The sequence below is a fragment of the Taudactylus pleione genome, unplaced genomic scaffold, assembly GCF_031769625.1.
Source record: "Taudactylus pleione unplaced genomic scaffold, aTauple2 ptg000019l, whole genome shotgun sequence".
Lineage (NCBI taxonomy): Eukaryota > Metazoa > Chordata > Amphibia > Anura > Myobatrachidae > Taudactylus > Taudactylus pleione.
The window spans coordinates 9,273,058-9,299,848 of NW_028284421.1; the positions used below are offsets into that span (position 1 = coordinate 9,273,058).

The following is a 26,791-nucleotide window of genomic DNA, read 5'->3' on the forward strand; positions in this document are numbered from 1 at the left end:
GAACAACTTAAAATAAGGGACACCCATATGAAGCAGCAGATTGAGCGAGCACTTTGTGAAAGGAATCCCACCGTATCCCCCAAAATCAGCCACAGCAGCAGAATGTGCTACCCAATACACATAGGAGTGCCTCCGCACCCAAATAAAATGACTATCCACTCAAGACTCTATAAAGGAACAAAACAAATAATGTTATTAAATTGTAAATCTACAATCAAATACCCAGATCAATTTTAAACAAACCCAATTGCAATAGATAGATTTAAAAAGTGGACAGGGTGTCATAGCTTTACATGAGGCAAAACAAAAAAACCTTCCGGTGAGGTATGGAGCCGAAAGTCAAGTATAACCAGCAGTAAAAAAAATCTAACTTTCTCAAGTAATTTTTGTTTTTTACTTCTGGCTTTGTTTCATTTATGTGGCAGGTGGCTATCCCTCAAGTTCGGACACTAAAACCTGAGCAAAATCTAAGGTATCATGATCTATACATTTTAGATTTCCATATACCGAGTGCACAAATGTCAGGAATGGACCAGCCGCCACAGCAGCAGTCGACGTAGCTGCATCATTGTGGAATGAGAGAGTACTGGAATCAGACTGGGAAAGTCGGAGAGCCAAGATGCAGCGCTTAAACACCCACCCACACTATTATTTGGTAACTGGAGAAGCATCAACCAGGCACCAGGCACCTCAGGCCTACAGTATGTTGAAGATGAGACAAAACCAATGGCATCAGACAAATCCGGAGATCGGAGAAACGATTAAAGGAGATCCACCGACCTCTACTCTGTTGGTTGGTCTTGGAGTGCTACACCATACACCACACGTAAACATTGCTTTTAAAGATGTGCAACATAAGCAAAGGGGAATGGGCTCTCCTCAAAGGTGACACCAATTCACCCATCCAAAAAGTGCCATGTAACGCAATGGCAAATGAGGGCAGATACAAAAACATCTCATAAGGGGATGCACAAAGCCCCAAAACTACCTCAAGAATTTGTGGAAGCAAATGCAAATCAATGGGGCAACTAGAATTGGCCCTACCTTTCAAAGTGCACGCCAAAAGGTAACTCTTCCTAACATCTATGGCTCCATGCAAATGCAAAAAGTACTGTAATGGATACATGCCAACACTTTTCCCACAAACGACCTAGACTTACCCAATCGCTCCAAGCAAAGGAGAGAAACAAAAAGCATGAGCACTCTTGCCTTCATTCTTTGTTAATGAGCCACCACCAATCTGTCCAGGCCACTGGATAGGCCCAATAGATCATGGGAGCAAGTGATCAATGGGCTAAACCCTCCATGTCTGCCAGACATAACGCACAACTCACCAATTAAATATGCATGCGGCAGCAGTTCCCGAAACCTAGCCCAAGCAAAATGAGACAGCCCGGCAGCAATCCCATTATCCACACCTGACTGATGCCAAGTGTGGAAAGAGTTATTATTCCTCGGGCATTTCAAAACAATATGGGCTATGAGTCGAATGCCAGGCATAAAAAATGTGCACTGCCTGTGACCGCATGGACCACAATGAGATTGTTGCATAAGAAAACAACACTTCTACTCTCCAAAGGAAACCCTGATCATTCAAAAGCTACCATGACAGAAAAAATCTTATCAAGCTTTTGCAGTTCCACTCTTCAGACACTCCATTTGTTGGCTGAATAGGCCCCATAATCTGAAAAGCCTGCCACTTCTAAAAATAACTGAAGACAGAGGTTGGATTCCAGCAGAGAAGGCCAAATATGGATCCTGTTAATTTGGGACAAAAAAGTATCCCAAATAACAAGATCCTGAAAGATCTCTCTTGAATGCATAATAAAATGGCGTGGCCTGTAAATCCTAGAAGTCATGTGTTCTAAATTTCTAAAGACGACTCTGCCCACTAACTCAGGAATCAAAATTCAAAAGACCTTGCAATGACTGCATCTGCTTTTACGTAACCTTCCCTGACGCTAAGGCAAACACAATAGCATTGTTTCCCCTAGCCACTTTATCCACCAGTAGCCTACCCTACTTAGTTATTAATGAATGTCAATACCCAAATAGGAAAAAATGCACACAGGGCCTACAACTTATCAAGGGCAATGTGGACACCAAACTCCATGAATAACGCATAACCATCAAAAAGAAGTTTCACACAAGTAGGAGACCCTGAAGGACCCACTAACAAGAAATCATCGAAATAATGTGCAATAAAACTTTCTCCTGTACCGAGCGAAAGCCACCTATGTGAAAAGTTAACAAATCTCTCAAAATAAGCACGACACACAGCAACCCATGAGCTGAAATTTAAAAGCCATCATCTAGCCTAAACCCATGTATCAAAGTGTCAGGCAGGGTGCAGCAGCCTAAAAGTTGACTCAACATTAATCTTGCACTTGAGATCTCCTCTGCCAAAAGACCAGAAAATGCCCAAGGTTGAATCAAAAGATTTGATAAACAACCTGACAATAGCATTCTGTTCACTGAGGAACCCCACGAGCAAGACAAATGCTTGGTAAACTGAAATTTACTAGGGGTCTTCTTAGAGACCACTCCCACAGGTAAAAGCACTATATCATCTGCTGGCAGGTCCACATATGGACCCACCATGCACCCCAACCTCTCCTCCATATACACCTTTTCCTTCAAAACCTCCATCGCTAAGCGTATATTCCTAGGAGTACACATGTGCACTTCACCAATGACTGGGAGAGGTAAAACAGTCTGAAAAATTGGCATACAAAAAAAACCAGAATCCCGCCAATGTGAGTAGAATTCCAGCCAGACTGACATCACGCCCACACTTGGTACACTACCCATTATTGAAATTGTAACCCTTTCCATTAACAGGTTTAAGAAATGGGGACTTTGGGCCCATGGTAGGACACCTTTGCCATTCAGCCTCCTGAAGAATCTGTTGTGGCTGAGTCGCATCCACAAAAATTTTGACCTCCTTCCAAACTCTATGACCTCACTTCCATGATGTTTCCTATTAAACTCCTTGCTGTAGGTGCACCAAGTGAAACAATGTGCACAGCGAAACAACTCATGTATAAAATAAAAATAACTGCTCACATTCATGTGCTCTGCTGGGTGTGTCTCAAAGCAGCATGCAGCCATGGGCATTTTAAGAGAGGAGTGGGCCCATGTGCAGCCTCCGTTTGGGCCCCCTCCTCTCTGTCGGCGGCTCAGTGGCACTGAGCACTGTAGATCCTGGCTTCATGCTAGAATCTATAGTGCATGTGCGACTCTCTGGAAAAATGGCGCTTTCCTGGGGACATCTTTTTTGCACATGCGCCAATCACTGTGAAAATGGCTGCCGCAATTTTCCCAGTGAGTGTTTGCTGCTCTACAGCGCCAGTCTGGTGCTGTGGAGCAGTACTGTTGGAATCGGCGGAGAGGTAAGTATAATTACCTATGGGTGCAGTGTGGGCCCCCCTGAACCCGGGGGCCCGTGTGCCCCACACACCCTGCACCCATTTATAGATACTTTAATTGGCTGCATGCAGGGGCGTAAGACCTGTATGCATCCTGCCCACAACCACCCTTCCTCTTTGTTGCTGACAACACCTTCCGTGATTTGCTAGTCAAAGCAAAAACATTTACATAATGCCCTTTTCTAATGCGCTCCTAAAATTTGGGCTACACGCCATAGAAGACTGCTATTCAGGCAATGACCAGCATTGGTCCGATGGTCAAATGGGGGACCAAAGATGAAATTGGTGATTCATACAGCACTGACACTGTAGAAATGTACAATAACGGAGCAGCTGAGAACACTACAGCAGCTGCACTACCAACAGAGGTACCCTCGTGCCGCCCCCCCCCCCACAACGCAGCCATAGTTGCCTACACAGAAGGGAGCTGCACCACAACCTCAGCAAAAGTCCTCATCCCCAAATGCAGGCCAGCAACACTCCCTGGTAAACCCACAGTTCAGTGACAACAGCAGGAGACAGAGACATCCTGACAAGGAGGGATAACCCTACACACACCACTAGTGGCAGCAGCAGGCCCCTGCAGCTCCTGTAGAAGGATAGCCGCAAGATGGCTCCCCAGGAAGCTCAGATAAAGTCCCCCGATGACCCTGGAAAGCGCCATCGTTCTGGTTATGGCCACAGTGTGTCCCTTAAACAACTGCCCTGCCACATGCTCCATCATGCATGCTGGTGTCGTCGTCCCTCCCGAGCTATGCCCACCTGGATGTAGAAGTGGTGTAAGCAGTACTATGCCTGAATAAAGAAAAGTTGAATAGAAGGAAGGGGCCAAAGTATGGAAAAGACAGAGAGAGTAGGAGAGACCACAAAAAGAATGTAGGGAGAGAAAGCAATCAAAGAAAATAGAACAAATTACACAAATCCAAGAACAGTAATGTAGTACTCCCCTGTCCAAAGTTTCTAAGAAAGAGACCGCCCCTAGGACTGAACAATAATATAAATGATTGGATACACCCCCACTTAATTAAAACCTTATAATGATTGGCTCAAACCACACTATACTATACCAAACACTAAAATCACTTAACTTCTTATGTACCTACAGTACAGTAAATGTGAAATGACCCATAACCTACAAGTTCATGCTACTCCAGTCATATGTAAAGACCTCTGTATTCTTATTTTAACTATACTGTAAGTGGAACTTAAGGATTTCTGCTAAAGAGCAGATAGTAAATAAAGGGCCTGATTCAGAGCCACTCGTAAGCGGCAGCTCGTTCGCTCTGAGCGATGTTTGCCCAACTGCGCATGCGTACGGATCGTTATACGCATGCGCGAACCAGTCAGTGCGGCCGAAATTCATGTGCTCGCAAAATAGCGAATGCCTGCTATTTTGAGTGACAGGAGGAGGCGTATGTGGGTGGTAACAGGTGAAGGTGCTTGAAAATGGGGAGTGGAAATCAGAACGCAGGCGTGCTTAAATGTCAAAACGGGCGTTTTATGGGTGTGCATATTTAAAACAGCAGCGTCATGGACCACGTCACTGGGTTATTTTATAGTCAGAACTGCTCGCAAAATTGTGGTAGCAAACACCAACCCCAAGAATAGCGAGCAGTTCATACCCTTGTCGATGTACTCGATTAATCTAATAAATAGCGGACATGACGTAGGATGTGAGCGGCCAGAGGGCGTATTTTTCCAAAAAACGAACGCAAGTTTTGTTCGCTCGTTCAGACATAGAGGCGTGAACAGACCGCAAACAGCGAACGGTTCATTTGAATAGCCACCCCTAGTTTTAGAACGAACGACCGCAAATAGCGAGTGGCTCTGAATGAGGGCCAAAGTCTTGAACATTAGTGTTTGGTAAATTAATCTCATTTTACGGTGTGTTCCTACTACTGACTAGGGGTGTGCATCGGCCACTTTTCAAGTTTTGTGTTTTGGATCTGGATCTTTCTTCGTGTTTTGGATCTGGATTGGTTTTGCCAAAACCACCCTTCCATGTTTTGGGTTCTGGTTTTTGCGTTTTGGATCTGTATTTTTTTTTAAAAAACAGCTAAAATCACAGAATTTGTGGGTTTTTCTGCTCCTATGCTATTATTAACCTCAATAACCTTAATTTCCACTCATTTCCAGTCTATTCTGAACACCTCACACCTCACAATAGTGTGTTTATGTCCAAAAGGTTGCACCGAGGTAGCTGGATGAATATGGTAAGCGATACGAGTGGGCGGCACAAACACGTGGCCCATCTAGGAATGGCACTGCAGTGGCAGACAGGATGGCAGTTTGAAAAACTAGACCCCAAACTGTACATAATGCAAAGAAAAAAAAAAGGTGCAAGATGGAATTGTCCTTGGGCCCTCCCACCCATCCTTATGTTGTATAAACAGGACATGCACACTTTAACAAACCAATCATTTCAGCGCCAGGGTCTGCCACACGACTGTGGCTGAAATGATTGGTTCGTTTAGGCCCCCACAAAACAAGCTGGCAATTAATCTGTCCCTGCACAAACTGGGTCTACGGAGGCAAGATGTCGTCCTCATCCTCCTCATCCACCGATTCCTCATCCTCTTCAGTGTTGTGTACATCCTCATCCTCACAGAGAATTAACTCGTCCCCGCTGGAATCCACCACCACAGGTCTCTCTGTACGTTCTGGAGGCTGGTCTCCCTGGAAGAGTTGATAATTCATTTTTATGAACATCATCTTCTCCACATTTTGTGGAAGCAACCTCCTACGCCTTTCGCTGACAAGGTTCCCGGCTGCACTAAACACTCTTTTGGAGTACACACTGGAGGGGGGGCAACTCAGGTAAAATAGAGCCAGTTTGTACAGGGGCCTCCAAATTGCCTCTTTTTCCAGCCAGTACAGGTACGGATTGTCTGACATGCCTACTTGGATGCTGTCACCGATGTAATCCTCCACCATTCTGTCAATGGTGACAGTATCATATGCAGTGACAGTAGACATGTTAGAAATTGTTGCCAGGTCCTTCAGTCCGGACCAGATGTCCAAACTTGGTCCTGCCAGCCCTGCATCACCGCCAGCGGGTTGCTTAGGATAGCTAAGTTTTTTCCTGGCAGCCCCAGTTGCGGGAGAAAATGAAGAAGGAGCTGTTGACGTGTCACGTTCCGCTTCAGCTGACAGTGTTTTCACCAGCAGGTCTTTGCACCTCTGCAGGCTTGTGTCGGCCGGAAAGAGAGACACCACATAGGCTTTAAACCTAGGATCGAGCACGGTGGCCAAAATGTAGTGGTCTGATTTCAACAGATTGACCACCCTGGAATCCTGGCAAAGCGAATGAAGGGCTTCATCCACAAGTCCCACATGCCGAGCGGAATCACTCCGTCTTAGCTCCTCCTTCACTTTCTCCAGCTGCTTCTGCAAAAGCCTGATGAGGGGAATGACCTGACTCAAGCTGGCAGTGTCTGAACTGACTTCACGTGTGGCAAGTTCGAAGGGCTGGAGAACCTTGCACAACATGGAAATCATTCTCCACTGCGCTTGAGTCAGGTGCATACCCCCCTCCTTTGCCTTTCCTCCATGTCATAGGTGGATGTATAGGCTTGAATGGCCTTTTGCTGCTCCTCCATCCTCTGAAGCATATAGAGGGTTGAGTTCCACCGCGTCACAACCTCTTGCTTCAGGTGATGGCGGGGCAGGTTCAAGAGTGTTTGCTGGCGCTCCAGTCTTCGGCATGCAGTCGCTGAATGGCGAAAGTGGCCAGAAATTTTTCGGGCCACCCAAAGCGTCTCCTGCACGCCCCTGTCGCTTTTCAGAAAATTCTGCACCACCAAGTTTGTGTGAGCAAAACATGGGACGTGCTGGAATTTGCCCAGATGTAATGCCCGCCCAATATTGGTGGCGTTGTCAGATATCACAAATCCCCAGGAGAGTCTAAGTGGGGTAAGCCACTGGGCAATGATTTCCCTCAGTTTCTCTAAGAGGTTGTCGGCGGTGTGCCTCTTACTGAAACCGGTGATACACAGCGTAGCCTGCCTTGGAACGAGCTGGCGTTTCTGAGATGCTGCTACTGGTGACGCTGCTGCTGTTGCTGCGTAAGGTGAAGCATCTACCCAGTGGGCTGTCACAGTCATATAGTCCTTAGTCTGCCCTGTTCCACTTGTCCACATGTCCGTGGTTAAGTGGACATTGGGTACAATGGCATTTTTCAGGACACTGAGGACACTTTTTCTGACGTCTCTGTACAGTCTCGGTATCGCCTGCCTAGTGAAGTGGAATCTAGATGGGATTTGGAACCAGGGACACACTACCTCCATCAGTTGTCTAAATCCCACTGCACTAATGGCGGATACCGGACGCACGTCTAACACCAACATAGCAGTCAAGGCCTCAGTTATACGTTTTGCTTCAGGATGACTGCTGTCATACTTCATCCTCCTGTTGGAGGGTCAATTGTTTAGTAAAAGTAGTGGTGTTCCTACTTCCTCTCTGGGATGATGAACGACTCCCAGCAGCAGCGGCAGCAGGAGGCGTAGCAATGCAGGATCCTCCGGAGGAATCCCGGATAGGAGAGTCAGTCATGCCAGTGACATGGCCTGCAGGACTACTTCCGATCCTGACTAAGGAGGAAATTGACGAGGAGGGAGTTGATGGTGTGGTTTGCAGGCGCTTGGATACAACAGGACAACGGGATTTAGGTGTCCCTGGACTGCTTACGGTCTTAGCCAAAGTTTCTGAACTTGACAGTAACTTTTTATGAACCCGCTGCAGGTGCCGTATAAGGGAGGATGTTCCTAGGTGGTTAACGTCCCTACCCCTACTTATTTCACCTTTACATTAGGGGTGTGCACCGGCCACTTTTCGTGTTTTGTGTTTTGGTTTTGGATCTGGATCTTTCTTCGTGTTTTGGATCTGGATTGGTTTTGCCAAAACCACCCTTCCGTGTTTTGGGTTCTGGGTTTTGTGTTTTGGATCTGTATTTTTTTGAAAAAAAGCATAAAAACAGCTAAAATCACAGAATTTGTAGGTTTTTCTGCTCCTATGCTATTATTAACCTCAATAACCTTAATTTCCACTCATTTCCAGTCTATTCTGAACACCTCACACCTCACAATAGTGTTTTTATGTCCAAAAGGTTGCACCGAGGTAGCTGGATGACTATGCTAAGCGACACGAGTGGGCGGCACAAACACGTGACCCATCTAGGAGTGACACTGCAGTGGCAGGCAGGATGGCAGTTAGAAAAACTAGGCCCCAAACTGTACATAATGCAAAGAAAAAAAGAGGTGCAAGATGGAATTGTCCTTGGGCCCTCCCACCCACCCTTATGTTGTATAAACAGGACATGCACACTTTAACAAATCAATCATTTCAGCGCCAGGGTCTGCCACACAACTGTGGCTGAAATGATTGGTTCGTTTGGGCCCCCACAAAACAAGCTGGCAATTAATGTGTCCCTGCACAAACTGGCTCTACGGAGGCAAGATGTCATCCTCATCCTCCTCATCCACCGATTCCTCACCCTCTTCAGTGTGTACATCCTCATCCTCACAAAGTATTAACTCGTCCCCACTTGAATCCACCACCACAGGTCCCTCTGTACCTTCTGGAGGCTGGTCTCCCTGGAAGAGCTGATAATTCATTTTGATGAACATCATCTTCTCCACATTCTGTGGAAGCAACCTCCTACGCCTTTCGCTGACAAGGTTCCCGGCTGCACTAAACACTCTTTCGGAGTACACACTGGAGGGGGGGCAACTCAGGTAAAATAGAGCCAGTTTGTACAGGGGCCTCCAAATTGCCTCTTTTTCCTGCCAGTACAGGTATGGACTGTCTGACATGCCTACTTGGATGCTGTCACCGATGTAATCCTCCACCATTCTGTCAATGGTGACAGTATCATATGCAGTGACAGTAGACATGTCAGAAATTGTTGCCAGGTCCTTCAGTCCGGACCAGATGTCCAAACTTGGTCCTGCCTGCCCTGCATCACCGCCAGCGGGTTGCTTAGGATACCTAAGTTTTTTCCTGGCAGCCCCAGTTGCGGGAGAAAATGAAGAAGGAGCCGTTGACGTGTCACGTTCCGCTTCAGCTGACAGTGTGTTCACCAGCAGGTCTTTGCACCTCTGCAGGCTTGTGTCGGCCGGAAAGAGAGACACCACATAGGCTTTAAACCTAGGATCAAGCACGGTGGCCAAAATGTAGTGGTCTGATTTCAACAGATTGACCACCCTGGAATCCTGGCAAAGCGAATGAAGGGCTTCATCCACAAGTCCCACATGCCGAGCGGAATCGCTCCGTCTTAGCTCCTCCTTCACTTTCTCCAGCTGCTTCTGCAAAAGCCTGATGAGGGGAATGACCTGACTCAAGCTGGCAGTGTCTGAACTGACTTCACGTGTGGCAAGTTCGAAGGGCTGAAGAACCTTGCACAACACGGAAATCATTCTCCACTGCGCTTGAGTCAGGTGCATACCCCCTCCTTTGCCTATGTCATAGGTGGATGTATAGGCTTGTATGGCCTTTTGCTGCTCCTCCATCCTCTGAAGCATATAGAGGGTTGAGTTCCACCGCGTCACAACCTCTTGCTTCAGGTGATGGCGGGGCAGGTTCAAGAGTGTTTGCTGGCGCTCCAGTCTTCGGCACGCAGTCGCTGAATGGCGAAAGTGGCCAGAAATTTTTCGGGCCACCCAAAGCGTCTCCTGCACGCCCCTGTCGCTTTTCAGAAAATTCTGCACCACCAAGTTTATTGTGTGAGCAAAACATGGGACGTGCTGGAATTTGCCCAGATGTAATGCCCGCACAATATTGGTGGCGTTGTCAGATATCACAAATCCCCAGGAGAGTCTAAGTGGGGTAAGCCACTGGGCGATGATTTCCCTCAGTTTCTCTAAGAGGTTGTCGGCGGTGTGCCTCTTACTGAAACCGGTGATACACAGCGTAGCCTGCCTTGTAACGAGCTGGCGTTTCTGAGATGCTGCTACTGGTGACGCTGCTGCTGTTGCTGCGTAAGGTGATACATCTACCCAGTGGGCTGTCACAGTCATATAGTCCTTAGTCTGCCCTGTTCCACTTGTCCACATGTCCGTGGTTAAGTGGACATTGTGTACAACGGCATTTTTCAGGACACTGAGGACACTTTTTCTGACGTTTCTGTACAGTCTCGGTATCGCCTGCCTAGTGAAGTGGAATCTAGACGGGATTTGGAACCGGGGACACACTACCTCCATCAATTGTCTAAATCCCACTGCACTAATGGCGGATACCGGACGCACGTCTAACACCAACATAGCAGTCAAGGCCTCAGTTATACGTTTTGCTTCAGGATGACTGCTGTCGTACTTCATCCTCCTCGCTAAGGACTGTTGGAGGGTCAATTGTTTAGTAAAAGTAGTGGTGTTCCTACTTCCTCTCTGGGATGATGAACGACTCCCAGCAGCAGCAGCAACAGCAGCAGCGGCAGCAGTAGGCGTAGCAATGCAGGATCCTCCGGAGGAATCCCGGATAGGAGAGTCAGTCATGCCAGTGATATGGCCTTCAGGACTACTTCCGATCCTGACTAAGGAGGAAATTGACGAGGAGGGAGTTGACGGTGTGGTTTGCAGGCGCTTGGATACAACAGGACAACGGGATTTAGGTGTCCCTGGACTGCTTACGGTCTGAGCCAAAGTTTCTGAACTTGACAGTAACTTTTTATGAACGCGCTGCAGGTGCCGTATAAGGGAGGATGTTCCTAGGTGGTTGACGTCCCTACCCCTACTTATTTCACCTTTACATATGGTACATATGGCAAGACAGTTGTTGTCCGGATTTGGATAGAAATATTGCCAGACCAAAGAGGTGGAATGTTTGGTCTTCTGCCCAGGCATGACCGTGATGGGCTTTTTCATCCCACGGACAACAACTGTCTCCCCCGGAGCCTGATTTAAACAAACCACATCACCATCAGAATCCTCCTCGCCAACTTCCTCCTCAGCGCCAGCTACACCAGTATCCTCATCCTGTTGTACTTCAACAGTGACATCTTCAATTTGCATATCAGCAAGTGGACTGTGGGTGCTCCTTTCAGCACTTGCAGGGGGCGTGCAAATGGTGGAAAGAGCCACCTCTTCCCGTCCAGTGCTGGGAAGGTCAGGCATCGCAACCACCACCACACTTGGACTCTCTTTGGGGATTTGTGATATCTTCTTAGAAAGCACAGTTCTTCGCTGTGCTTTTGCCAGCTTAACTCTTTTGATTTTTTTAGTGGGAGGAGTGCTTCCATCGTCATGTGAAGCTGAACCACTAGTCATGAACATACTAGGGATCGACCTTAGCCGTTCCTTGCCACTCCGTGTCGTAAATGGCATATTGGCAAGTTTACGTTTCTCTTCAGATGATTTAAATGTCTTTTTCAAGGTCATTTTCCTGAACTTTGCCATTTGGGATTGTATGTGCCCTCTACTATGACATTGGGCATCGGCCTTGGCAGACGACGTTGATGGCATGTTATCGTCTATGTCATGACTAGTGGCAGCAGCTTCAGCACTAGGAGGAAGTGGTTCTTGATCTTTCTCTATTTTATTTTTATCGGAGAAAGTTTGGTCCTCCATTTATGTTATATCGATTTGATATATACGTGCGGCTAAACACAGAAAATAAATTTTTTTTCGGTTTGGACTGGAGTGTACTTTGTGGGTTACAGCACCCTTTAACGGTCAAGCCAGCCGGCCCTTTACTTATGACACAGGCGCACTCTTGGCACTACTTTGTTGATGCACGTGCGGCTACTGCGCACACAATTCACAAACACAGAAAATAATTTTTTTTTAGGTTTGGACTGGAGTGTACTTTCGGGGGTTACAGCACCCTTAACGGTCAAGCCAGCCGGCCCTTTACTTATGACACAGGCGCACGCTTGGCACTACTTTGTTGATGCACGTGCGGCTACTGCGCACACAATTCACAAACACAGAAAATAATTTTTTTTTGGTTTGGACTGGAGTGTACTTTCAGGGGTTACAGCACCCTTTAACGGTCAAGCCAGCCGGCCCTTTACTTATGACACAGGCGCACGCTTGGCACTACTTTGTTGATGCACGTGCGGCTACTGCGCACACAATTCACAAACACAGAAAATAATTTTTTTTTGGTTTGGACTGGAGTGTACTTTCGGGGGTTACAGCACCCTTTAACGGTCAAGCCAGCCGGCCCTTTACTTATGACACAGGCGCACTCTTGGCACTACTTTGTTGATGCACGTGCGGCTACTGCGCACACAATTCACAAACACAGAAAATAATTTTTTTTTAGGTTTGGACTGGAGTGTACTTTCGGGGGTTACAGCACCCTTAACGGTCAAGCCAGCCGGCCCTTTACTTATGACACAGGCGAACGCTTGTCACTACTTTGTTGATGCACGTGCGGCTACTGCGCACACAATTCACAAACACAGAAAATAATTTTTTTTTGGTTTGGACTGGAGTGTACTTTCAGGGGTTACAGCACCCTTTAACGGTCAAGCCAGCCGGCCCTTTACTTATGACACAGGCGCACGCTTGGCACTACTTTGTTGATGCACGTGCGGCTACTGCGCACACAATTCACAAACACAGAAAATAATTTTTTTTTGGTTTGGACTGGAGTGTACTTTCGGGGGTTACAGCACCCTTTAACGGTCAAGCCAGCCGGCCCTTTACTTATGACACAGGGGCACTCTTGGCACTACTTTGTTGATGCACGTGCGGCTACTGCGCACACAATTCACAAACACAGAAAATATATTATTTTTTTAGCACTTGGGGGGAGCACCCCTGATGGACAGAGCACCCCCTGGACAACACTACAGCACCCCTTTAGGACTGGGACACTGCACAGGACTTTGGAACTGACTGCACAACACAGTCCAGCCAGCCCCTATGGACTTTGAAGTAGTGGACACAGCCCCTATTAACAACAGCAGCACAGCACAACACAGCCAGCCCCTATGGACTTTGAAGTAGTGGACAACAGCAGCACTACACTACACTACACTACACAGCACTAACTCCCACCCTCCCTCTTCACTGTCCACAGCCGAGTGAGAAAATGGCGCCGACGCTGGTACCTTATATAGGATCCAAAACCCGCGAGACTCGGAAGGCGGGATGATGACGTTTTGCCTCGATGTCAGATCCGAGTCAGGCGGGAAAAGTCGAGCCTGACTCGGATCGGACTCGGATCGGGGGGGTTCGGATTTCAGAAATCCGAACCCGCTCACCCCTACTTTACATATGGTACATATGGCAAGACAGTTGTCCGGATTTGGATAGAAATATTGCCAGACCAAAGAGGTGGAATGTTTGGTCTTCTGCCCAGGCATGACCGTGATGGGCTTTTTCATCCCATGGACAACAACTGTCTCCACCGGAGCCTGATTTAAACAAACCACATCACCACCAGAATCCTCCTCGCCAACTTCCTCCTCAGCGCCAGCTACACCAGTATCCTCATCCTGTTGTACTTCAACAGTGACATCTTCAATTTGCATATCAGCAAGTGGACTGTGGGTGCTCCTTTCAGCACTTGCAGGGGGCGTGCAAATGGTGGAAAGAGCCACCTCTTCCCTTCCAATGCTGGGAAGGTCAGGCATCGCAACCACCACCACACTTGGACTCTCCTTGGGGATTTGTGATATCTTCTTATAACACACAGTTCTTCGCTGTGCTTTTGCCAGCTTAACTCGTTTGATTTTTTTAGTGGGAGGAGGGCTTCCATCGTCATGTGAAGCTGAACTACTAGTCATGAACATAGGGAAAGACCTTAGCCATTCCTTGCCACTCCGTGTCGTAAATGGCATATTGGCAAGTTTAGGTTTCTCTTCAGATGATTTAAATGTTTTTTTCAAGGTCTTTTTCCTGAACTTTGCCATTTGGGATTGTATGTGCCCTCTACTATGACATTGGGCATCGGCCTTGGCAGACGACGTTGATGGCATGTTATCGTCTATGTCATGACTAGTTGTAGCAGCTTCAGCACTAGGAGGAAGTGGTTCTTGATCTTTCCCTATTTTATTTTTATCGGAGAAAGTTTGGTCCTCCATTTATGTTATATTGATATATACGTGCGGCTAAGGCGCACACAAAAACAGAAAATAATTTTTTATTTTTGTTGGAGACTAGTGCACTTTGTGGGTTACACCACCCTTTAAGAAATGAGCCAGCCGGCCCTTTACTTATGGGACACAGGCACACGCTTGGCGTTGCTCCTTTGTTGATGCACGTGCAGCTACAGCCCACACAATTCACAAACACAAAATATTTTTTTATTTTGTTTGGAGTGCACTTTGGGGGTTACAGCACTCTTTAGTGGTCAATCCAGCCGGCCCTTTATTTATGGGACACAGGCGCACGCTTGGCACTACTTTGCTGATGCACGTGCGGCTACTGCGCACACAATTCACAAACACAAAAAATATATATTTTTATTTTGTTTGGAGTGCCCTTTGGGGGTTACAGCACCCTTTAATGGACAAGCCAGCCGGCCTTTTACTTATGGGACACAGGCGCACGCTTGGCGCTGCTCCTTTGTTGATGCACGTGCAGCCACAGTGCACACAATTCACAAACACAGAATTTTTAAATTTTTTTTGCACATGGGGGAGCACCCCTGATGGACAAAGCACCCCCTGGACAACACTACAGCACCCCTTTAGGACTGGGACACTGCACAGGACTTTGGAGTGGACACAGCCCCTATGGACAACTGACTGCACAACACAGTCCAGCCAGCCCCTATGGACTTGGAGGAGTGGACACAGCCCCTATGGACAACTGACTGCACAACACAGTCCAGCCAGCCCCTATGGACTTGGAGGAGTGGACACAGCCCCTATGGACAACAGCAGCACAGCACAACACAGCCAGCCCCTATGGCCTTTGGAGGAGTGGACACAGCCCCTATGGACAACAGCAGCACAGCACAACACAGCCAGCCCCTATGGCCTTTGGAGGAGTGGACACAGCCCCTATGGACGACAACAGCACAGCACAACACAGCCAGCCCCTATGGACTTTGGAGGAGTGGACACAGCCCCTATGGACAACAGCAGCACAGCACAACACAGCCAGCCCCTATGGACTTTGGAGGAGTGGACACAGCCCCTATGGACAACAGCAGCACAGCACAGCACTGCACTGCACTGCACTACACTACACTACACTGCCCAGCCAGCCCTAACTCCCACCCTCCTTCTTCACTGTCCACAGCCGAGTGAGAAAATGGCGCCGACGTGGGTACCTTATATAGGATCCAAAACCCGCGAGACTCGGAAGGCGGAATGATGACGTTTTGCCTCGATTTCAGATCCGAGTCAGGCGGGAAAAGTCGAGCCTGACTCGGATCGGGGGGGCTCGGGGGGATTCGGATTTCAGAAATCCGAACCAGCTCACCCCTACTACTGACTGAGTTCTGCAAGTAGCACACCTTTTTCTGGAGATCACAAAATGTGCTGAGACATTTGTAAATAACTGATGACACTGTAGTTGTGTGCTGTATTGTAGATGGCGGAAGTTGCCCCAGCGGCCATGTTGGTAATGTCTCCTGCTAGTAAAGTCACATTTCTTCAGTTCTTTGGCATCCTGTGGTGATTTTTATCAAGTCCACTTTACAGGTATAATTGATCACCAAGTGTGGAATGAAAGACAAAACTCTCAGTTAACTGCCAGATGGGCTTGCTAGCCTAACCCCTGTAACAAAATTAATTGGCATATTTAAATTTAAAGCAACAAATGGTGTTTCTCACCTCTTCTTCTTACTCTTTATTCCACAGTCCTCTCCCTATGAAAATGGAGAGAGCATGTGGTGGTGAGAACACAGGATGGCTAGAAGCTGCCTGTTGGACAACTGAGTGTCTAGAGGGCGAAAAGGAGGGTTGCTGCTGCAGGTAATCTTTTGCCATGTGGTCATTCAACGGATGGTTTCAGACCCTGCTTACCACCAGTATTAGAAGCCCTTACATATTGTACTACGGAAAATGTTAATTATTTTAAGAAAAATTAAAGATTAATAAATTCTTTCAGTGCACCGCTCCTTGATCTTGATACTTTTGAAATACAATTGTCAGATGATGCTTCTAGTGTAAAAGAACATTCCAATTCACTAGTGTGTTTACAACAAGGTTACATTAGCAGCTTACTGTGCCTAGGGATAAATAAAAAGTACACAGAAAATGGAACACCTTCGTTTTGCCACTTACATCTGCATTTACTGTATACTAGTTGGTCCAAAATTTGGATCTACCAACATAGTCCTGCAGAGGTAACACATTCTGTTTTTATTTTATACTTTGCTAATCAGTAATACATTACTTAATAAACTTCTACCTATTGTCTCTGTATGGATATGTTGCAGCGGGGGATGAGCCATGATGCTATGCTGGCATATTACTGTTTATAATTTGACAATTGTACCTAATTTCCAGGGCCATTACCAGGTTCAAAATTAATCTAATCCAGAAAACATAACTTGAGGATTATAGTTATTTCATAGTCTGCCAAGACCGCATCATAAATGACATGTTTGGATGCATTTAATCTGCAATTGTCTGTGAACATGCCAGTAATTATACATACTACATCAGTGATTCCCAACCTCGGTCCTCAAGGCATACTAACAGTCCTGGTTTTAGTGATATCCATGGTTGATCACAGATGGTTGAATCAAAATAACTGAGGTACTAAGTATGGTTATCCTTAAAACCTGGACTGTTAGTGTGCCTTGAGGACCGTGGTTGGGAATTCCTGTACTATATGCATGACTGTCTGCATATAAAATAAAGGCATAAGATTTTCAGACTTTTGCCCCTGTTATGTGTCTGACCCAGTCTGGGGTGTTATAGTAGTATTTTGTACTTACACTATAGTTAGCTGTTGTACATTTTATGTTTTTCCCCTTGTATTGCTCTGTAGACACTTTGATGCCATAAACATCAAATTAAAGATAATGATTTGTTAGCAGGTCTAAAATGTAATCTATAGGGTGCCCGCATATCACAATAATTGTATTTAATGATGCCTATGTCATTGTTAACATGCACAAATTATGCAGCATAGTATTGCATACCTCCCCAACTGTAATGATGCTGTGCACAGCTACTGCTTGTTTGGCAATGCAGGGGTATATTAGGTGAGTGAAGTAAGGAGCAATATAGACATGTCCCATACCACGCTATGGTGTGACTATGCGCCGTGTGTGCATTTGTTTTTTGTAAGCATGCTGAATTAGAGCAATGTTTGGAGTCTTGTTAATGATTTAAAAATGGTGATGTAAGGGCTAATTAGTTTGGAGTTGAGGTCATTAATTTAACAATGCTTCATTTTGGGGGGGTTTATAATAGTTGCATTAGATATATAGTTCCTCTCTCTAAAATAAAAATGGTGAAAACGTATTGTCTCAAAAACTAGACCAATTAAACTTTCAATCAATATGACCTTTGTAAAGGAACTGAAAAAAAATAATTTGTTTTAACCTGAGCCGATAAGCAGTGTTATGGTCTGCATGCATTATCCTTGCCTTGCATGTTTGATTACTTATTCCAGGTTTTAAGAAAAAATTTCATAATCCGTTCTAGATTGCATTTATTATGTAGTAAGAGGTTTTTAAACAAAATTTGCCATTGAAAATACAAAGAACATTGGCAGCAAATGCGCTCACAAAACACATTTGAAGACTACTAAACTTTTAAAAAGACTTTTCATCTATCCCAAAGAACCAGATCCAATCTACTCTTCTCACTGCACTCAGGTGCATTCTGTCTGTTTCAAGAATCTGCTTTTAAATTTAAATGTGGTATAAGGGGATGTAGTTAAATGACCGGCAGCCGCAATGCCACTAGTCAAAATCCCGACAGCTAATACCTGACGACGAATTTAAGATGGGCATCACCATTTCGTTGCCTGTCTTAATCCCAACACCGGAACACAGAAGGACGCCGGACTGAACGAGGTAAGTCCGGGGTGCCCTTACTATTAGTCATGGGGAAGGGGAGGGTTAGCTTTAGGCACTCCTGGGAGAACTTCAGGTTAGGCACTCCCCGGGAGGGTTAGGCTAGGAGAAGGGGGGGTTAGGGTTAGGCACCACTGGGGGGGAGGTTAGGGTTAGGCACCCCCCTGGGAGAGTTAGGTTTAGGGTGTGGGAAGGGGGGGTTCGGATAGGCACCCCCGGGGGTACTTAGGGTTAGGCACCACCACGGGAGTTATAGAGTTATGCATCACTAAGGGAGGGTTAGGGTTAGAGGGAGGACAGGGGAGGGGAATAGTAGTTACCTGCCCCAGTCGGGATCTTCATCCTGTCAGGCATTTCAATACCATTCCAGTATAAGTACATAAACATACTGGGCCTAATTCTGAGTCACACCTAATATGGTTGCAACACCAGATGCCGCCAGCAATTGAGCTTCAATACAACTATGTGCCCGTATTCTGATTTGTATACATTTATGCAATAACACTGCGAAAGCAGCCATCATCACTTGTAATGACCTACCTCATGCTTGGTGCAGAAGAAGCAACTGAAAATGCAACTCTGGTGACTTGTTTCGGAATATTTGTGTACAGGTTGGTGTGGCAGTGTTAGTGTACACACCAGCGGAAGCGTGCTGGGTACATAACCTTTTGGAATATGTTTGTGCAGGCTGGAATGGCAAGGTTAAGCCGCATACACACTAGACGATTTTTATGGACAATAACAATATTGTTCAGTGTGTATTCAGTGAACGACCAATGATGTGCGCTCCCGTGGGTCATTAACCATCTCTTTTGTCGTCCGAACATGCAGGCCAATCTGACTATATTGTCAAGAATTACCTGTTCAGAGATGTGGCAGGATAACTTCACTGAAAGATATCTTTGTGTTTACACTCAATAACGTTTGTCCTGCACTACAGGAAGTACAAGGGAAATATTTCACCAATATCATTCATGGAGCACATTGTTTAGTGTTTGCCTTTAGTGTATGCCCTGAGACAATGAATGGCCCGGATTGCTTAATCAATGGGTTGGTTTATTGATAGCCGTGGCAATACAGCCGTACTCCGTTATCCACATTGGTTATGGAGCCGATAATGAGCAGAGTGGGGTGTCATACAACTCGCCAGCCAGTGAGTATTTGCTCAGGAGGGTGTGTATAAGGCAGAATTTGCAGGTCTCACAAAGCTAAGTGGAACACTTCACAGTTAGTGTCTTCCACTGTGGTGTTCCAACAGTGAATAAGATGGCACCATTCTTGGGCAGTACTAGATTCGGTGACCATATTGGTAAGGGAGCGAAGCCTCCCCAGAGGATTCAATATGGAGTCTCTGCAGTAGCGCTCTCCATTTTCAACAACATGCCCACCACATACACTCTGGACACTTGTCTTATGTGCGACCAATGCCACCCAGTAACGCTCATTCAGCCATCGGTGAGAAGAGTCTGAGATGCAAAGGACTCATAACTCTTCTAAGTGGCATTTGTTGGCTGCAACACATGAGCAAATTGCTAAAGATCATGAGATATAATCACATTCAGACTTGTGTGCAACTCCGAATCAGGCCCAATGTGAGTGTTTTAAGATAACTTTAGTATCTGTTAGTGAACAATTACTTTTTTATTGTATTTACAGAATAAAGTTGAATTGAATGAACTAGGGTTCCTCTCACTATCTTACCCAGATATGGGTGAGTGTATTTATTTTCATACCATACTGTGCACAATGTGGTGCTACATCCACATTTTGTAAAACCGATTAGATTTGTACTAAAGATATTCATTTACATGCTGAATAATGTAGATTTACCTGGGTACGATAAGCATACAGTAATTCGCACCTCTTTAATTCCCTGTTTTTTTATCATATGAACAATAAATATTTGTGATGCTATATTTTGACATCTCTTCACTGATGGAATTTGATAAATTCGAGAGTGAGTATAATTTATGAAGAAAACCAGAAGGGGAACTTGGTTATGTTACTCTATCTAACTTTTACCAGGACTAGAGACGTAGCATGGTTCCTGGAGCAAGTGCATGCTATAGTGCCACACAGAACTGGGTTGTGGCCAGTGTGTGTAACTGAATAACAAACATTATATTGGTAGCCCGCAAATATGTGTTTAGCCAACAAGTGTCAACATTTTGCATCTTCCGCTCAGTGCTGGGACTCAACACATTAGATGCTGCATCTAAGTATTGTCCCCAGTGCAGCAGCTCCATATATTTGGACGCCATACAGTATGCCCAAGGCTTTAGTATTACAGCACTGCAGAGCAGGACAGAACTTTCCTGGTGCTGCGGGGTAAAATACAAAATACAGTTAACTCCAATATTAAGACTGGGAGAGACTGGACACCCGTCCTGCACCTATCTCCACATTGCATCCAAAATGTTTGTGCTTCAAAACTTAAAGGTGCCCTGCTCCAGTGTTTAGTATGCCACCTGAAAAAATTCTGGAGGGACCCCTAAGGGGCAGATTTAATTACCTGTAAAAGCCTTCATAATGGTTCATGGCGGCTTCGATGAGGTAACCACAAGAGACAAATTCTGTTCATAGACTATGGATGTGCAAGCAGAATCTGCCTACCACAATAGTCGGAAAAAACATACTATAACAAACAAATTAGGTACATTACAAAAATATTAAATACTGATTATTAGAGATGAGCGAGTTTGGTTTTCCAAACACCGAACCCACCTAAACTTTGCTTATCCGAAGTTTTGAATTTGTAAATAAATCTTTTAATACATTCCTGCCTATAAACCTCTAAGATTCACCTGCCTAGAACCTCTAAGACAAAACCTGCCTATACCTTCTAAAACCACAAGATGTCGCTAATTAGCGCTGTGTTTGATTATACCATAATGAAATACTGAGACAGTTGAATAGCGGTCCAACGTGCTAAAGATTATTATTTAGGTAAAAGTACAGATGTTACAACGCTATGATCTAATAATGAGCGCAAATAAATTGTACAAACATTAGGTCATAAGGTACAGTTAATATACATGAAACGGTTATTAAAGATCAAAATACAATGAGCAATATGAGACAGAGAGACAGAGAGAGAGAGAGAGAAAGAGAGACACATCAAAAATACAATGAGAGAGATATGAATGTCTGCTGAGAGCACATGTTCACGATGGCTGGTGTGTGTGTGTGTGTGTGTGTGTGTGTGTGTGTGTGTGTGTGTGTGTGTGTGTGTGTGTGTGTGTGTATGATTCCTGCCCTATTGTCCAAACCGCATGGTCTACAAACAAACTCCATTATGAAGCTACCTCATTGAAATCTCCAATAATGCCATAGTTAATTAAATATGCAAGCTGGATATCATATGCCAGCACATCAGGCAAACACTGCACCATTTAATATTCCAACATATACAACACAAGCTGATTCCAATATACAACAATACCATCCTACAACAGACCTCATCCAGTACCCACTAGACCGTGGGGAGGGGGAAGGGCTGAAGCACATGCTCTTCCTTTGTTTGCAAGCCTCATGATCCCTAGGCAAACTCCAATTTGAAAACTCACATTAAGTTGTAACTCTGTAAATCATACATCCAACAATGATCACAATTATAATAAAGACAATATACTTATCTGACCCATACAACACCATACGGCAATTACTTATGACCATTCAAAGCTGTTATTAATTCAACTTCCATGATATAACACTGACACCACCCCATGATTACATTCATGAGTATACAACACATACCAAGCCTATCTCTCCCAAGCAGAGATATTGTTCAAGCACATGGCAAGGCCCTAACACAGAGCACATGGGAAGGCCCTAACACAGCTCACCAGAGGATCTCAATCAACCAGCATCAATCATTTACAAATATTACAAAAACTCCATAATCAATCCCTTTCCTGCATGCTGATAACAGACTATTGTACCCTACAGTGTAGATGAAAAGTACAGATTAGATAACATATCATCCACTGTATGCTAACACAGACTCATGAATATCCTTAGAAAACTACAAACCATGCTAAGCTAATAACAGATTAACACCAAAAATAGCTACAGACACCCAAATAGGCTAAATATTGCACAATTTATACTTCGCTATAACCTAGGGGAACTGAGACCCATTTTCAGTTGTCTTGTGAGAGAGGAAACCTCTCTCTCTTCCAAAAATCTGCAAGTGTGTCTGCTGGCTTGTGTGTTCTCAGAATGTGCATGCTATGTTCCCGCCCCCTTTTACCTGTGAGGTCATCAGAAAGGGAGTATCCTTTTGGTTTCTTGAAACTACTGTTAATTAGGTTCTAGTCCCAGTTAGCTATCTCTATTGATTAGACTGGAATAACCAGTCCTTTGGACAAAAATGTAAACAAGCCTACACAATGTCATTGTCTTTTGGTAAGGGTTAGAAATCTGTTACAGGGCATTTATTGGACAATTTCAAATGGATACAAAAGGTCTCCAACCTCCCTTTGCATCCCCCACATGCAAATCTAAGCTGCTATGGCTTACAACATTTCAAATAGTTATTCTCTCTAACATTCATATTTCATAGCCGCATGTTCTGATCTTCATATTGATGTCACCGGAACGCTGTGGAAACAGAGTAGATCAGTACGGTTCCACACACAGTCCAATTGTCATTTACTAAGCCATAGTTACAGAAAACATTCATTTCTTTATATACTGACATTGCGTTTAAACCAAGTAATAATTATCCTTTTTGCGTTACGGGACCATTGCTTTTAAATGTATGTATGCGGGGAAAACACCACTGCCTTGCTGTTGCTCAAATATAAGTCTGTGGTGATTTTAATGTGTTGGAAAGTCATTTTATGTATTCTGAACACTGTCGGTATGTGTTTGGGGAAGATTGTTAAAAAGCTGTTCGTGCTACTTTTAGCAGCTTTGCACTGTGGTTTGTGTACTATGTATTTTTGACAAAATGGCGCTTGTGTAAGCTTTCTTTTCTAAAATGGAGTCTTGCTGCCATTCACAAGATAGCGTCATGCAGGTTTTCCTGATTGCAAACATATTCTGTCTTACCCAATTATCCGGTTTCGACAGAAGGGATCGGAGTCCAGACTCGTTTATCTCCATTGGCTCGGATCCCAAAACAAGGCAAAACATCATCTTCCTGTTGTCTGATCTTGTGATTTTTTTGGATTGCATATAAAAGTCCCTCCCATGTGTTCAGCCGCCATTTCTCATTGGAGATCTGACGTGGGAGGTATTGTAGGTAGGGCTCTAGTGCTAGAAAGAAAAAAGGCTAGTTTAGTTTGCTTGGCAGCAGTACTTAGCAGCAGTGCACAGTCACAGTATGTTCCTTGTCTGTATATAAGGCAGAGGCACTTTGTCTGTGTGGAGAGGACTCGTGGAGGGAACTGTGTTGCAGTCTCAAGCAGGGGCAGTGGGCACTTTGTGTCACACCATCTGGTCACCTGTTAAAAAGAAAAAAAAACATTTCTTGTTACTGTTTATTTTGGTCACCACCTGTAAAATAAAAAATATTAAAAACAGAAAAAAAAATCAATTATATTGTTTGTGGTGGTCACTAGTTTAAAAAAACTAGAAAAAAAAACTTTATTTTAAATTTGTGGGGGTTTTTTTGTCTAGACTAGTGAATACAAGAAGACTAACACACAGTACATTTGGGGTCACCATGTTGTCTGCACAGTGTGTCACAGATAGTTTGTGTGAACCTATAAAAAAAACTAATCATTTTTCTTGTTTTAAATTGTTTGTATCTTTCAGACTAATGAACACAAGGCATGCCCGTAATACAAGACTAATGCACAGTAACTTCATGGGCACTGTTATTAATATCTGTACAGTGTGTCATTATGGATCAGCAATATCAATCGATAGAACAGCAGGAGTAGCAACCAAGTACTAGTGCTGCAGCTGCTCCCACCAGTCATGTGGATGTTACTCATCCTTCGGCGTCATCTACTAAAGCCGGTGCTCAAGAACATAGAGGGTTTAAGCTTAGTCAGCCAGCTAGTTCAGTGTAACCTTTTGACCAAAACTTAGCGGTAAGGTTGTTAAAATTGACTGGAAATTAATGTTAATGAGGTTAATACTGTAGGAATAAAAACAGACCCAAATTATGTGATTTTAGCATTTCTTTAAAAATACAGATCCAAAACACATGAGGGCAATTTTGGCAAAACCAAAACACAGGGTCGGCACACATCTCTGTTTGTTTATATAATATTCTAGGGATACAAATGGAAGGCTTCTGTTTTTGAAAACGCATAGAAAACACTCTACCTAGATAAAAATTTTGGCTATTGTCTTATATACACTATTAATATATACAGTATGGTTTGCGGTAATCTATTCCCTTTTTTTTAGCCAAATGTAAATAATAACAATATGATAAAGTTTTAAAAATATGTAAAATTATTAAAACAAACTAAAATGTTTAAAGACATTTTACACATTAAAAATGCTTTATTCAAGGACAATTATTTGTTTCAAATGATTAAATGACTCTAATCAACATAAGTATTGTAGCAGTACAAGTACCGCCATGATCACTGTGTAATTCACATGGGGAAGCTTTCATTGAAAAAAGCCTGAATCAGATGTGAACGCAATTGCCCAATATTTTACTTATTTGAAAGTGTCTATGGTTACAGATGTCCGACGCAGCTTGCAACTGCATGGAGATATAGGCAGTGGCATAACTATAGAGCAGGGGTGGGGAACTTTTTTATCATTTTGATATAACATTATTCGCGGGCTCGGTGCTGGTCATGCCCCCTCCGCTTGATGTCACATGGGGGAGGGGCCACAATTGCCGGTGATTACAGCAATGCATGGAGCATCCTGAGGTTACTCTGGGGAACTGTATGGGCAGCAGTGTGACCATCTGAGTGTCCTAAGGACACTCCAGGCGGCACTTCTGCATAGATCCTGGCTGCAATGTGCCATTCTTGGCACCCTGCTAGCAAAATGAAGCTAGCAGAAAAAAGCTCAGAGGGCCAGACCAAATGATTCCGAGGGCCTTATACGGACTTTTTTTTGTTTTTAAAGCATTTATTATAACTCTGCAGGCAAATGGCCGGGCAGTGTGGGGGGTGTAACTCACTGACACTAACCTTCCACCCGAAGTGCCGCTGCAGTCTGAAGAACTGATCTTGATGATGTCATCTCGTGAGTCTCTCTCTTCTCCGAGTGGCGGACTGGGAGTGTTGTGTGATGCATCAGTTACTGCTGTTACATTCATATGTATAACACTGGATCTAACAGTGTTGGTGTAAAGGATACATCTATCAGACCTTTGATGTTGCTTACTTACTGTATCAAGGATTGGTTTATATTGTGCAATCTGATAGAATATGCATGTATGGTGATCTTATCTGTTGTTGTTTTACAACTGTAAATTAAATTAAAAAGCTACTGAAGTAACCTTTTTTTATTAAAAAAAAAAATGGTTTGTATATAAATCTATTAAATATTCCAAATATAGGATGACCGTGAGAAGTAAATATGATTGAGCTAAACAGCAACACAGTACTTGTGTCCCATTTACAAATTAAAACAGACTGATCACAGCAGTACACGCTGGGCATTAGTCTGTGAACAGAGTCTACTTCGCATGCACAGATCACCAGCAAAATGGTGCAGACGCCACTTTCCCGGCTATTTCACTACTGCGCATGAGCCTGGAAAATGGCAGAGGTGGCCATTTTCCAGGCTATTTGTGCAGCGTTGCTATAGCAGACATGGAACTTTTAGAGGTAAGTATTAAACTATATGAGTGCAGCGTGCCCCTGTCTACAAGTGCCTGTCGCACCATCTTTTCCAGTGGCATCTGCCTACGGTCTTATGACCTATACCATCAAGTCCGCATCATCCATACCATCAAGGTCTCAGCTCAGTCCTCAAGGCTGGTCCTTGGCCCTCTAGGCCACGTCCTTACCATCAAGGCTGCATCTCGGCCCTCAAGGCTGCATCTGGGCTCTCTAAGCCACACCTCGGCTCATAGTCATATTCTTTTAATTAGTCGCACCTTGTCATCCAGTTCACATCTCAGTGATCTATCCGTACGCTTGCCGTCACTCTGTCCTGTGCCAGCCTGAATCCACCACCAGCCGCTAAATGCCTCCTGATCACTAGTATAGTCTCTACTGTCCCAAGTATAAGACCAGGTGGAAACCTAAGTACCGGTGTACACACTAGCACTAAGGGAAAAACTGGGGGTTGGCAGAAGACCTCGCCAGTGTGAGGCCTTACACAGTGATTTACTGGTGATCGTAATGGTATGATAAAACTGGTGGATAAATGAGGCCCATAGTGAGTAAGTGAAGGTAAAATGGAGCAGTTATTAAAGTTAGTAGCTTAGGTTATTAAAACTAATAGACAGTAGTGTAGTTAATTATTTTATAAATTGTACTGCAGAACTGTGGAGGTAGTTT

At 44.6% G+C, this 26,791-nt stretch overlaps 1 protein-coding gene across 7 annotated transcripts in view; it reads left to right on the forward strand.

Moving 5' to 3' along the window:
- The window catches only part of LOC148540320 (bone morphogenetic protein 7-like), a 217,603-nt gene that overhangs the window by 24,145 nt on the left and 166,667 nt on the right, over window positions 1-26,791 (forward strand). Inside the window, exons 2-3 of one of the 7 annotated variants that reach the window (XM_088443291.1) lie at window positions 16,183-16,296; window positions 20,013-20,067. The exons of 5 other annotated variants lie outside the window; for them this stretch is intronic. The gene's annotated coding sequence lies outside the window, so the exon portion shown is untranslated. The remainder of the gene's footprint in view (window positions 1-16,182; window positions 16,297-20,012; window positions 20,068-26,791) is intronic. One more of the 7 variants, XM_088443284.1, reaches the window with a different exon arrangement.